This window comes from Canis aureus, chromosome 17 (genome assembly GCF_053574225.1).
Source record: "Canis aureus isolate CA01 chromosome 17, VMU_Caureus_v.1.0, whole genome shotgun sequence".
Classification (NCBI taxonomy): Eukaryota; Metazoa; Chordata; class Mammalia; order Carnivora; family Canidae; genus Canis; species Canis aureus.
The window spans coordinates 60,890,370-60,905,214 of record NC_135627.1 but is presented as its reverse complement, the minus strand read 5'-3'; the positions used below and the strand labels follow the sequence as shown (position 1 = coordinate 60,905,214).

Genomic DNA, 14,845 nt, shown 5'->3' with positions numbered 1-14,845 from the left:
AAGCCTAGGCAATTGTCTGAGGTGTCATGAGTATGTTTCTAGTGTTGTATTTTTGGATAACCTTCTAAGACTTTTGGTGACTCCTGTGTTGGAAGATGATGTGTGTATTTTTTGCCTCTCTCTTTTTTTTTAAATGTAGCTATTTGGTAAAACTGGTTGTTTGCAATATTCTCATTTTTGAGGAGTTAGATGGGACTTTGGATTTTGATACATGAGAACGTTATATTGCTTACCCTCACAGTAGTAGTCCTTAATGTTGATAAGTGCACTATTTACTCACAGTTCATCATGTTATAGTACTGATGTATCAGATGTTTTGGTAGAATCACAAAATTGTAATTAGAATTATTGAAAAAAATATTTTTCTGGTTTTAATTCTCTGCAAAGATCTTCTCTCACACTGTTTTGCAATGGAAAACTATTCTTAACTGCGATTCCAGGAACACATGGCTAACTATATTGCTCAATAAAGTCGCCAGAAGAAATCCTGCCAGTACCTTCTTGGCGATGAATGACATTCCAGGATAGTGTAGCAGTTATTTTTCTCTTCCTTGAAAGTGCTAATAGTAGTATTATCTTTCAAATTGAGATTTCTATATGCTGAAGAATGTTTCTGCATCTCTTTATCAGTGTTATGATTGCCCTGGAGGGCTAACATTTTAGAGAAGATATTTGCAGTAAAAAATAAAATGTTGTCTTTTGACATTAAAAGTTTTGCCTTATTACGAGCTTCCCCAGCCTTTTAAGATGAATTAGGGACAACTACCTTTATACCTTCTTGGCAAATGTTCAGAAAGGGCATATGTTTGTAGGAAAAAAAAAAGCTTGAGTAATCTCAGCTATGTGTTCAAGTGGCTACACATTAGGGTTTTTTATCTTTCAACCCATCAGTTCTCAAAAGTTGATGTAGAACTCCCATCATTTAGAACTCCCATCATTCTTTGAGATGTGGATTGGTATTAGTGATTTTTTGGATCATTCTTGGCATGTAAATGGTTTTACCTTTTATAAGGATAATCTGTAGGACCTATAATTATAGTTTGTTAAAGTCTTTGCAATCTGTAATGATCAAGACAATCCAGATTTTTTTGAGTTCTATTTCTAGTACCTCAAATAATTCAGAACCTTATCTCTCCCTCCATAGAATGTTTTTGTTTTAGTAAAGTCACTAAAAATAAGTGTCAAGAGCTGTCGAAACTACTTTTAATTATGTCAGTCAAGACTTCTAAATACATACTTAAAATAATTGTTTTTTTCCCTATACACTTAGAATTTTGGAGCAACTTTATCTTTCTTCTGTTTCAAAAAGACTTCTAAGGAACCTTGAGGAATGTCATTGTAGTAAGATAGAATGTATTGAAGAGATCTGTGTGTAAATGAATTTTTGAGTTCTCATTTACCCCTTAGCAGTTGTGCCTCTTCATATTGATGTTACTAGGGGCTCAAGCAATGTCGAGATTAACTCCTGTCTTACTAATTTGTGGTTGAAATGTTCTAAACATATGTATAACATTATTGTATATGTACTTTCCAAGAACATTTAATAAGAATCTGTTGCTTGCAGATCATTTGCATTTTCTATTTTATACTCGTTTTGGCCTTGTTCTCTCAACACCTGGATTTATTATTCCTAGTGTGCTATAGAAATGTATTCATCTGCAATTATTAGTATGTTAGAAATATGTAAATTATAATAAAGAAGTTGATGCAATGTTTCAATTTAATAACCTTATACTGAATTTCAACACATTTGGAATACTCTTATTGAATATATCTTTTTTCTTTCATGTGAAAAGAAAAACTCTTTAAGGATTGCCTCTGGCCAAGCACTGCAATAGAATAATTTTTAAAAAATGGCTAGCTGACCACTCTTTAATGAAGCTGTATGGCTACAATAACTAATCTGTTATCTAGAATTCTGTGGCAAGATATATAAAAGTAGTTTTTATTCAGAGGCCAAAGCAATTTCACCCTGCCTTTATTAGCCTGTCAGAACCAATAAGCATCAGAGACCCTGTACATGTAAGGAAAATTTTATTTAGAGATGTTTCTATTACTCTCCTGATTGTAGCTCTTCCATAATGTAAACTACTATGATGTTTAGAACATTAGTTTTTCAAATGGCTGCATCAAAATCACCTTGGATGTTTAATAGAAAAATCTCTATGGCTCAGTTCTAATTCTGGAAATTATAGTTTAGTTGATCTGGATAGGGACCTGGGAATCTGTATTTTTGAGAATGTCCCAGTTGATTCTGATGCACAGATTTGAAAACCATAGTTTTAGAACACAATGTAACTATAAATGTGTATATTTTTAAACTATAAAATATATCTTTGAAAATGAACAGCTTTAGGAAAACACCATTTTTGACTTTGAATGCCCCCAAAATATTTTAAGATAAAACAACCTTTGGAATTGTTAAACTTGGGGATGGGTTTCCAAGGGATATGATATAGGACTTTTGTGAATATTTTTTATTGTGTTTGATACGGCTTAGAATCAATTGATTATTGGATAGCCCTGAAATACTAACTTTTGTGCCAACTGCAGTCTCTCTGTATTTACTGCTTTATGGTATGCTGAATTGAGGAGGCTGCTTAGGCCCTGAGTATGAGATGACGTAGAGGAGGAGAGTTAAGAATAGGAGAGTAATTAATTCATATTATTTGTCATGTGCTTACTATCCCTGGCTTAATGAATTTTTATCCAAAGGATGGCATAGTATTCTGTTATCCTTATTGTGCTTTTTTTTTTTTTTTTTTAATTGAGAGGGGGATCGAGAGAATGGGTGGTGGTGGAGGAGAAGGATAGAGAATCTTAAGCAGGCTCCATGCCCAGTGGGGACCCTGACATGGGGCTGGATCTCACAACCCCGAGATCATGACCTCAACCATGACCTGAGCTGCAATCAAGAGTCAGATGCTTAACTGACTGAGCCATGCAGGCGCCTCCTAGTTTGGATGTCCATAACTAGCATTATTAAAAAATACACACACACACACACCCCTATGCATATATATGTATACACACATACTTGACCCAGATGAGAGCAATTTATAAAGAATTGGTGATAGTTACACTTAATTTTTGCTTTCTAGAGAATTCCTGCTAAAATACTCTTCTATAATGAATTGTTTGGATTTTGAACTCTTAGATTATATTTTGGATTAACTCATTAATCATTTCTTTTTTGGTGGAGCATGATAACTTTGGTTGTGTACAAGAATAATGGCCCACCATACGTTTATGTTTAGTACCACTATGTTCTAGGTACGGGGAACACCAAAGGTGAAATTAAGCAGGACTCTTGCCCCTAGAAAATGTATTTGAAGATAGCCAGGTAAATAAGCATTTGTAATACACTGAGATAAATCTCATGGCTCTCTTTTGAGAGAGCAGAAACAGGGAAGGTAGGTTTTGAGCGATGAATGAGACATTGGGCTATGACGTTTCAGGAGGAGCAAATAGCGTGCAAAAGTATGAAGGCATAAAAGCAGTGTATGGGGAGACTATATATGATAGAATATGGAAAGTGTAGGCAGGGGGAGTGGTTGCTTGAAATGTAGATAGAGGCTGGAAGATAACCACGCTGAGGAGAGTAGACATCATTCTGTTAACATTTGGAGAGGAGGTATTGAGTGCTCAGACGTTAGGCGAGTCCCATGATCAGATTTGCATTAGTAAACTTATTCTGCCTGGGTGAAAGAAAATAGGTTGAAGGATGTAAACTGGGAAGAACTCACAAACTACATGAAATAATCAGGAAAAATAAGGGGTATATGAAACTAAACCATGGCTGGACAGAAAAGCAGAAATGTGGGAGATTTGATAGGTATGCTAACTAGGCAGGTCTTTAGAAATGATGAGGTTAAAAAAAAAAAAAAAGCAGCAGCGTTTGACAGGGGTTCTGAATCAGAGTCCAGGCTTGGGCTTCAGAGGATTCTGTGAATTCCCTGAAAACTAATCTAGACATTGTCCATTTTTGCAATTATGCACATTCTTCTGGGAGACAGAGAGGTCTGTAGCTTTAATCATATTCTCAAAGAAGTGAAAAAAGAGAAAGTCTAATAGTATTTTGAAGATTCCAACTGGAGATCTATGTGGACGGTGGTAGTTTTAACTGAAATAGTGATACTGGATACATAGTAGAAAGGAATATAAAATAATTCTTTGATAAAGTATTATCTTTAGTACTTTGGTACTTTGATAAAGTACCAATTTTTAAAGGAATTATGAGCCAACTTTTAAAACAATAGCTCAAAAACTTTTTCTTGCCTTCTTAGCATTGTGTCCTAGGCAAAGTATTTTGTACTTAAAAACAGAGAAACAAGCAGAATTTTATCTCTGGATGTTGATGAGTTTTTATTTTGAAGCAGATTAAATAAATAAACATTACATCAACTTATTACTTGTCAGGTATTTAAGTTTTTAATGTTAAGGCCATAGTGATGTGAACATTTCAAATTGCTCATTTCAAGTAAGCATGAACATTGAAATTCAAAATGCTGGGACAAGAGCATTGTGTGTTTGGGGATACCTTGTTCTAGTGTCAATTTAGTTGAGGACATAAGCCTAATTTCTTTTCTGTTCATCAGTATATAGTTTAAGAATAGTTGTAGATTGGTTTTAACCGTATTGGCAGTTTTCTACCAATTAAACCCAGTTAAAGTCAGCCTGTTAGATGTATTTTATGCATCTCTAAGTCAGATTACAATTTGAGAGCTTGAAAAAGTTGAGAACTTGATCTCCTGGTGAGGCACACTCACATAAGCCGTAGGCTGCTGGTTGTTTATAAATACCTTCATTATTCTTATTTAGCTGTATTCCATAAATAGTTTTTTTTTAATGTAAACTTCCATTTTCAATTATTCTCTTCAGATGTAATAAAATAGATTTAAATTTTTTTAGATTTGTGTATTGGGAATAAACTTTGTGCAGTGACTGAAACTATGATCTTTACATCAAGACAAGGCTACATTTTGATCTAGACAAGGCTGTTTTGGTTTATTTTTCCCCACAATCTGTCTTTTCAGGTTGAATTACTGATTTTTTTCCCCCTTTGTTTTGTTTGTTGTGGTTTTGATGTTTTTTTTCCTTTCAGCTAAAGGAGCAGCCCAGTGGTTTTCAAGAAGTGCCAAAGTGCACTGACTGTCTCATGATGACTGGTGCCTCAGGGAGGGTCATGATTCCTGGATACAGGATCGACCTGATCCTGGATGTCACTTCAAGCAGTCAGATCGTGGGGAAAAGCCTTGTCTAATGGCTAGCCTTCCTCAAAAGTCTGATGCTAGTCATCTCGGAAGGCCTCAGAAAAAGCCTTAAAGGTGAGCAGAGTAGAGTGTAGTTCTCTCTGGGGGCTGTGACTATTTGTTGGAGAGTATGATTCAACGTAGAGTGATAACCCTAACCTGAGAAATCCAGGTTCAACTGGTAAATTAGTTTATAATTTTGTTGATGACGATGATCAGGCCCCAACTTTAGAGTTATTAGGAACTAATAACTTGTTAACCTTAAAATCTGTAAGGGGAGGAATTTGTATTTCCTGGGCCCTCAGAACCTTAGGTTAGTATCTGTTGTTTTAAAAGGAAGCAGCCTACTTTCATAGGTAAGGAACATCTTGGTTACAAAATTGCATTATAAGTACAGATGGATTAAAAAAACTAGCTATTGAGATATTTTCTTCACTAGTTTATATATTTATCATGTGTTGATTGTATATCAGGCAATTGGAGATGGACACATTTTCAAATGATTTGTCTGTTGTAATTTTTTAAAAAGCAGAACCATGTTTGAAGCAGTTTATATAGGTAGCTCATATTTTATTGCATTCAACTTGAAGAATATTGGGACTGTTGCATTAATTGAATAACATTTTTTAGCTCAATAAAAAGACTTTTAAGAGATGTTTTGAGCATTTTTTTTTTTTTTTTGGAAAAAGTTTAATTGTAGGCTTCTTTCTCTGTGCTTTGAAGCACTTATGGAACCCAATTATTCATATAATAATCCTAGTTGCCAAATTTTCAACTAAATTCTAAAACTTGACTTAAGACTTAATAGGTTTTATTTTATTTTATTTTTTGTTGTTTTTGAGTTGTCTCTATTAGAAAAAAATATATGGGCATGCACTATCCCTTATGTTTGTCCATATTTGTGTTTAGGTATTACATGTGTATAATTATAGATATATGTGTGTGTGTATTTTATATCCACATACACACCTCCTCTATTTATATTAAAAATATCTACAAAAATAGAAATTTTAAAAGATGAGATGAAAAAACTTAGACAAAGGAAGTTCTGACAACTTTCTTCCTCACATCATGATGTATATATACCAGGAGTTCTCAAACCTAGAGAAACCAGGTAGTAAATATTATAGGCTTTTTAGCTTGCTCGGTCTGTTAGAACTACTCTGTTCCGTTGCTGTCGGCAAGAAGCAGCTGTGGACAATGTGAATGAATGTGGCTGTCATCAATAAAATTTTATTTACCAAAACAAGCCAAGGGCTGGATTTGGCTGCTGGGCTATATAGTTTGCTGACCTCTGGAGTATACCCTATTTTGTAGACCAGTGCCCTAGACCTCAAATTGTTTATACTACTTTCAGGTCATTTTCTCCATGAGGTTGAGAGTACAATTGATCTTCCTTAATGAAGTGAGCAGAAGGTGGCTCGTGGTCAGAATATATTCAGTTTAATTGAACAGATACTGAACACCAGTGATGCTCAGAAAAAAGGTTGGATACTAGGAGCATAAGTTTGGTAAGAGAGAGGTGAACGGTTATGGCCTAGTTTAAGAAGAAAAATGATCACAGCACAAGCTGCTGAGAAAGTGAGGCTGGCACTAGGAAATGCCTCAAGTTGGACTTTGGAAGATTAATTCAGGTTGGGAAGTAGATGAGTACAAAGACCTAAAAGTGATAGAAGAGACAGTGAGGGAACCATACATACCTCAGTAGTAGTGATAGTTGGCAGAGTGTTCAGGGAGATGGAGGAAATGAGCCTGGATGGATGGCATGGCCCATTGTGTATGCCCTGCCAGGGAATGTAGATGGTAATAACCATTGAAGAGATTTTAGTGTAGTTCTTGAGAAAGTGATCTGATTTGGATTTTAGAAAGATAGTAGCAACAGTGTGGAATATACAAGGAGTAGGTAATTTTGGTAACTTTTTTTTCAATCTCATAAAAGAGGATAAAATTGTGGGTTTTATACAAGATATAAAATAAACTTGGAATACTATTTAGCAAGAAAAGGAATTGGACTATTGACATGCTGTAACATGAATGAACCTCCAAAACAAAGATGCAAAAGACCACATATGTATGATTCCATTTTTATGGATCATCCATAAAGTAGATTAGTGATTGCCTGGGGTGGACTGGGGACTGACTGCAAATGGGTAAGAGGGAGCTTTCTGAGGTTTGGAAATGTTCTAAAACTGAGTGGTGTGGTTGTGTAACTCTATAAATTACTAAAAATAATTAAATTGGGCACTTTTAAAATGGATGAACTTTATGGTGGGTAATTATTTTTCAATACAGTTAAAAAAATTAGACCTCACCATTGAAATTTGTTGGAGAAAAATTTTGTAAAAAAATTATTTTCGTATCATTGATTGCCAAGTAATTTAATTGCTCTTTTCTTTGAAGAGAGTGCTCTTAAACTACTAGAGTGAAAAAAAAAATATTTTTTTTAACTTACAGGACATGCATTGTAACTAAGTGTGTAAGGACTACCAACTAAATAAATCAGATTATTACTAAATTTTATAGAAATCGCTTAAAGTTTAATAATTTCTTAATTTGTCTTTCCTTATTCAGTATCGTATGAAGAGAACCATCCTTAAATACTTATTTGGATAATACTAAAAAACTAGAAATAGCCTAAGGGAAATGTACTTGATTTTTTTTTTTTTCAAGGAACTAATTGCTAAAGAAAGAACCTGAAGTACCATGATTTTAATTTATCAATTGGTTTTCCATAATCTTAATAGTCATTGAGAATGAATGAAAAGAATATAAAGCAAGTGGAAAGTGGTTAATTACAGTAATTTATGGAGGGCTTACTACATGGTAAGGCACTGTTTCTTAGAAGCAGATTCTTACTGTGTTACTTTCTTTTATTCTTGGCTGCCAAAATAACTTACGCCGTTGAAGTTGAATGTAATCATTAAGAAGAGTAATAAACAAGCCTTAATTTTGTTACTCTTTATTGTTTCAAGGTGATTTCCCATCTCACTTAATTCCCAATTTTGTGAAAGTGAGGAAAATGAGTTTTAGTATAGCTGATTCTCATTTGAGAGGCATGGCTGGGACTAGTCTGTTGGTTTTTTCAAGTTTATTACTTCTCATGTTCTAGCGTGGGGTTTTAAAAAAAAACAAAAAGCTGTAAAATAGTCCATAAGGATAGATATCTAGACCAATGGATAAATTGAGAGTTCAGAAATAAACCCACATGTTTATGGTCATTCAGTTTTCAACAGATGAGCCAAGAATTTAATGGGGAAAGAATAATGTTTTCAACAAATGATACTGGAAAACTAAGTATCCTTATGCAGGAGGGTAAAGCTGGACTTTACTTCATACCATATACAAAAATAAATGGGTGGGCAATGTAAATGTGAGAGCTGAAACTCTTAGAAGAAAACATGCACACTAAAAACTCAGGGCTTTGGATTAGGCAGCAGTTTCTTAGACATGATGGTAGAAGCCCATCCAAAGAAAAAATAGAAAAATTTGAAATCATCAAGGTTAAAAACATTTGCAATTTAAAGGATACTATTAAGAAAAGTCTGTAACAGAATAGGAGAAAATATTTGCAAAGGGCCTAGTATCCAGAATAAAAAGAGCTGTTATAACACAAAAAGAAAAAGACAACCCAATTCAAATATAGGCAATGGATTTGAAATTATATTTCTCTAAAGACATTCAAATGACCTGTAAGCACAGGAAAATATGTTTTATCATCATGAGTCATTAGGGAAATGCAAATCAAAACCATAATGGGATACCACTTTATAACTACTATAATGGTTGTAATAAAAAAGATTGATAATAACAAATGTTGGTGAGAATGTAGAGACACTAGAACCCTCCTACATTACTGGTGGGAGTGTAAAATGATGTAGCTGCTATGGGAAGTAGTTTGGCAGTTCCTTAGGAAGTTGAACCCAGAGTTATCCGGTGAGCCCCAAATTCCACTTCTTGCTGTGTACCCTAGAGAAATGAAAATATGTCGACATAAAATGTCTTATTAGCATTAATTATCATAATTAAAAAGTGGAAACTGATGGGCAGATGAACACAATGTGGTTTTGACATATAATGGAATGTTTTATTTAGCCTTAAAAGGGAATTAGATTCTGACACATACTACAACGTGGCCTAATTTTGAAAATAAGCTAAGTGAAAGACCCAGATATAAAAGGCCAGTCACTGCATGATACCATTCATATGAAATCCTCAGAATAGGTAATTCCATGGAAACAGAAACATACAGTGGTTGCTAGGGGTGAAGGGTAGGAGTTGATGCTAATGTGAATAGGGTTTCTCTTTTGGGTGATGGAAATGCTCTGAAATTAGGTAGCAGTGATGGTTGTATAACTCTGCCTCCCTGGATCAACCATTCCAAAAAAATGAAATAAATGGAAAAACTCGTATCTTTACCCTTGCATACCCTATTTCCTTCTCTAGTGACTGTTAAATTTCCTTATTTCCTTTCCTAGCAAATTTAGAAATTATTTCTGATATCTTCTTGACTTCCCTACCTCCTTTTTTATTCTTTAATCTGTTGCAATCTAGCTTCTGATTTCTACCATTTTTAATAAGGTCACTAGTAACATAATCATCTTAACAGATTCAGTCATTCGTTTTTAATTTTTCTCTTTCGGAGGTTTTGCCAGCATTATTGAATACTTTCTTAAAAGTAGCTTCTGGGTTTACACTGTCCTGGCTTTCATTAGGCTTTCGGTTTCATTTAATCCTTAATTTTGCTTTATGACCATCCACTTACGCTTGTTACTGGCTTGATCTTAGTTTTTTTTTTTTCATATATATTTGGCATGCTCCTTTTAGGCAATTTCATGTATTCCCAGAGCTTCATCTATCAAATACATACAGATTTCCATCTATAAAGCAGATTCCCAAGATTTGTTTTTCTAGCCATTGTCTTTAAACTTCCTTACTTTTAATTTTTGATTCCATAAGCATCAGTAGATAGACATAACCAATAAACAAAAGCTCTTTAGGATCCTTAATAATTGTTAAGCATGAATGGCACTACAGTATAAACTGTTAGGGCACTGCTGCTCTGGGGGGGGGGGTGTATGTATTTTATTGAGATATAATTGACATATAATTTAGTTTTGGATGCACAACATAATGATTTGATATTTTGTATATATTATGAAATCACTGCAGTAAATCCAGTTAACATTGATTATAACACAGAAAATTTTTCTTGTGATGAGAACTTTTAAGATCTACTCTCTTAGTAACTTTCAAATATTCAGTGCAGTATTAACAGCAGTCACCAGGCTATTCTTGACATCCCTAAGACTTCTTTATTTTATATCTGAAAGTTTATACCTGTTGACCCCCTCCACCCATTTTGCCCATTCCTACCTGCGTTTATCTCTCTCATTGAGTTTTGATGCTACTTAGGCGTTCTCCCTTTTGCCCTTATTTCTTACCTTTGGATATCTATACTCCCCTTACCAGGCATAAAAGGCCCTTTATGATTTCATCCCAACTTTCCCCATGGTTTATTTGGTTTACACTGCACTGGGTGCTTCACTAACACCACAGTGTCCCTGTTGTGTATGGAGTCCACCACACTCTTACCGCTGCCTGTTCCATAATTCTGGGACGCTTCTTATCTCTTCTCACCCCTCTCTTTCCGAAACCTACTCAGTCTCTGTTGATACTGGTCGGAATGCTACCTTCTGTAAAGCTTTTAGGCATTTAGTTGCATTTTCTTTTCTGTACTTCTAGGGCTTAATTTTTGTCACTCTTACCATATTCATTCTGTTACTTGTTAACCTCTCTTACTACCAATAGGTGTTGTGGCCTCCTGGCAGGCTCTTCAATTTGGAAAATCCTATCCTTGAAGTTATTTCTTTAACAATTTTTTCCCCATTTCCATCTCTATTCTGACTTCTGAATGTATCCATTATTAGCACCATCATCATTGTCACTCTTAAATTCTTCCTACTTCCATCTTTGTCTTTGGTCTTTCTTGGAGTTTTCCTTAACTGGATTGTTCTATTGAGGTGAAATTCACATAACATAAAATTAATCATTTAAAAATGACCAATTGAGTGGCAAATAATAAGCCTTTCCTTTTTTTTTAAAGATTTTATTTATTTATTCATGAGAGAGAGAGAGAGAGAGAGAGAGAGAGAGGCAGAGACACACAGACAGAGGGAGAAGCAGGCTCCAAGCAGGGAGCCAGATATGGGACTCGATCCCGGGTCCCCAGGACCACACCCTGGGCTGAAGGCAGGTTCTAAACCTCTGAGCCACCTGGGCTGCCCAAGCCTTTCCTTTTTAATAAAAGTCTCATTATTAGAAAGAAATCTAAAGATGATGTAATATAGTGCATTGTTTTTTTTTTTTTTTTTTTTTAAAGATTTCATTTATTTATTCATGATAGACAGAGAGAGAGAGAGGCAGAGACACAGGCAGAGGGAGAAGCAGGCTCCATGCTGGGAGCTGACTTGGGACTCGATCCCGGGACTCCAGGATCACACCCCCGGCCAAAGGCAGGCACCAAACCGCTGAGCCACCCAGGGATCCCCAGTGCATTGGTTCTTTAATCCCAAGCAGCAAGTAAGAAATGCTAGAATTGGTAGCTGCTTTCTTTCATATACCTTTTCTCAGATCATTTCAGTTTCAGTATTTTAGGATTTTAAACTGTTCTTGGAAATAATCAGAAAAATAATTGAGCTGGGACACCTGAGTGGCTCAGCAGTGAACATCTGCCTTCGGCCCAGGGCATGACCCTGGGGTCCTGGGATCGAGTTCCACATCGGGCTCCCCACAGGGAGCCTACTTCTTCCTCTGGGTGTGTGTCTGCCTCTCTCTGTGACTCTCATGAATAAAGAAATAAAAACTTAAAAAAAAAAAAAGAATTGGGGATTGTTAAAAGGTAAAACCTTAGGAGAGAAAGGAAGTTGAAGGATTAAATCTTGAGTCGTAGAACTATTCTTATATCTACTGGGAAGGATATCCCAGTATCCTAAAAATAAGGTCCTGATCCTAGTTACGTGGATTGTTGTTGTTTGTTCTGAGGGAAGAGCTAAGGCTGTGTTACATTTGAGAAAGGAGATTTAAGAAATACTCTATGTCACTAAAAATGTTAACATTTTATTTGAAGCTTTTGTCCATCTACATTATCTAAGCAAATCTGAGAAACTGGGACTAGCATGGGACTTGATCCTGGAAGTTCCGGCTTTCTGTTTCTTAAATCACAAAGGCATTAAACCTTAGTTTGATTTAGAAGTGTGTTTCCTTGCCTTTAATGCACATAGAGTGCTTCTTTGAATGCAAATGTTCTGCAACAGAGCAAAAGAAATAGACAAGCATCTAGTTGAACCTTCAAGGATTTTGAAAATCTTCTGGCAAGTTTATTTTTTAGGGTATTGGTTCAGCTGCTGTAATTAGATAACAGAAGTAGAGGCTTAAAAAGATGGAAAGCTTTTTCTCTCCCATCAGAGACAGAATTAGTGGTCTGGGAGATAGGGTGGTTCTGCCCCAAACTGTTGTGTAGGCCCCAGTTTCCTTCTCTTTTGTCACTTAGTCTTTGCTTTTATCTGAATGATTGATAACTGGTTTTACAACACACTCTACCTAGTTCAACACTACAACTGAATTTCAGCCTGTGAGAAGGAGTAACGAGGAGGGCAGGCAGCCGCCTGGGTGAGCATGACCTAAAACTGGTATATGACAGCTCCAATCGGAGTCCATCAACTAGAACTTGACCACACTTACTGTAAGGCAGAGTGGGTGGCCATGTGTCTAGATAAAATTTGGGGGTCTTGATTGGCAAGAAGGGAGATTCGTTTTTAAGATTTCCACTGAGACATTTCTGAAATAAAACATAAAGGATTTAATTTTATTTTAAAAGCTTTGGAACCTGCTTTCTAATATCACCACTTGTTCTAAGTTTATCTTGTGTATTTTTGCCCCAAACCTGGAATCATATCAGGTTCTGTGTATTAGGAAGTGGCATATGTAAATAAAGATGATAACCTGGGTTTTAGAGGTGGACTATTGAGTTGGTCATTGTTTTGAGGCCTTTTCAGTGGACAGAGAGTTAGGAAATACATTTTTTTTCCTTAAAACAGAAAATATGTCATGAATTTATACTAGCATTTCAATTAAAATGTAAAGTATGTATTTAAAATGTACTGGTTAAGGAGTGTGTTTATGTTATAAAGACTTAAGTTTGTTGGTTCTGCAGCTAATTAGAGGTGTAACCTAATACTCTTGTTCAAAGCTTTAGTTTCCTCAATTTTAAGATGGGGATAATGATAACTATATCTCATGGTTATTGTTGATTAAATTAGATAGTGCTTATGACATTTTACTGTTTTTTTTTTTTTTTTAAGATTTTATTTATTCATGAGAGACACACAGAGAGAGGCAGAGACACAGGCAGAGGGAGAAGCAGGCTCGATCCCTGGACCCTGGAGTCACGACCTGAGCCAAAGGCAGGTGTTAGGGCAGCCCGGATGGCTCAGAGGTTTAGCGCCACCTTCGGCCCAGGGTGTGATCCTGGAGACCTGGGATCGAGTCCTGCATTGAGCTCCCTGCATGGAGTCTGCTTCTCCCTCTACCTGTGTCTCTCTGTCTGTCTGTCTCTCTATCTCTGTGTCTCTCATGAATAAATAAAATAAAATCTTTAAAAAAAAAAAAAAAAAAGGAAGGCAGATGTTCAACCACGGAGCCACCCAGGCGTCCCAAGACATTTTCCTGTTTTTATTATTCTCTATCACATTCCAAAAAGAGAAACTTCTAATTCTTGTAGGGATCAGAGAAGACTTCCTCATGAAGGCACCATTGGTACTTTAAAGAAAGATGGAATTTTAATGGGATAGAGAAGTTTTTGGAAAAGTATCAGGACAAGAGACTAGCTCAGGGAGTTGAGAGAGTGTGATCTCCATTAATAAACACTGCAGCATAGGATTTTGTTTTGACTTTTAAAAAACAAAGAAAAGAAAGCAAGCCATTTTTCCTTCATAGCGTTTACCATAATGTCTATTACTTAGTAATCTGTGTGTCTATCTGGCTAATGTCAACCAGCCTTCCTGCCCCAGAAAGGCAAGGACTATCCTTTCTAACCCCAGTGCCTGGCATAGAGTAGTTAACTCTGTTGATATTCATACCATGAACGAATTTTTACAGCATTTATAAATACTACAAAATTTAGCATGTGATTATATACATATATTATATTTCTGCAGTTAATTCATAAGTGTGATGTTATCCTTAGCCCTGCTATAGTTTAGGAACTACTAATTGACCTAATTTCTTTAAAATCAATAACTTTTAATTCTCTGCAGATTTTTGCCACTTATTCATTTACTGACAGCATTAATTCTTCATATATTTTTACGAAAAGAATGAGTTAACAAATGAGTTTGCTAATACTATAGTCTGCTTGGATCCAGTTCTCAGCCATGTTATGAACTATATGCCTAGTAACTTACTGTTAATAAGAGGTTAAAGTACCTAAAGTACTCCTTAGAGTAAAGACACTGTGATGCTTCCATTTTGTTATATTGCATTAAATGGAAAAGAACAGGATACATAGTTATCTAAGACAGAAGTCCAGTACTCCC

General features: G+C 35.5%; 1 protein-coding gene across 3 annotated transcripts in view; it reads left to right on the top strand.

The window, feature by feature from the left end:
* Positions 1–14,845, top strand: part of INTS6 (integrator complex subunit 6) — a 90,304-nt gene that overhangs the window by 25,297 nt on the left and 50,162 nt on the right. The window contains exon 1 of one of the 3 annotated variants that reach the window (XM_077855838.1): positions 5,187–5,327. The exons of the other annotated variants lie outside the window; for them this stretch is intronic. The gene's annotated coding sequence lies outside the window, so the exon portion shown is untranslated. Of the gene's footprint in view, positions 1–5,186; positions 5,328–14,845 lie in introns of those variants that run through there. 3 annotated transcript variants of the gene reach the window in all.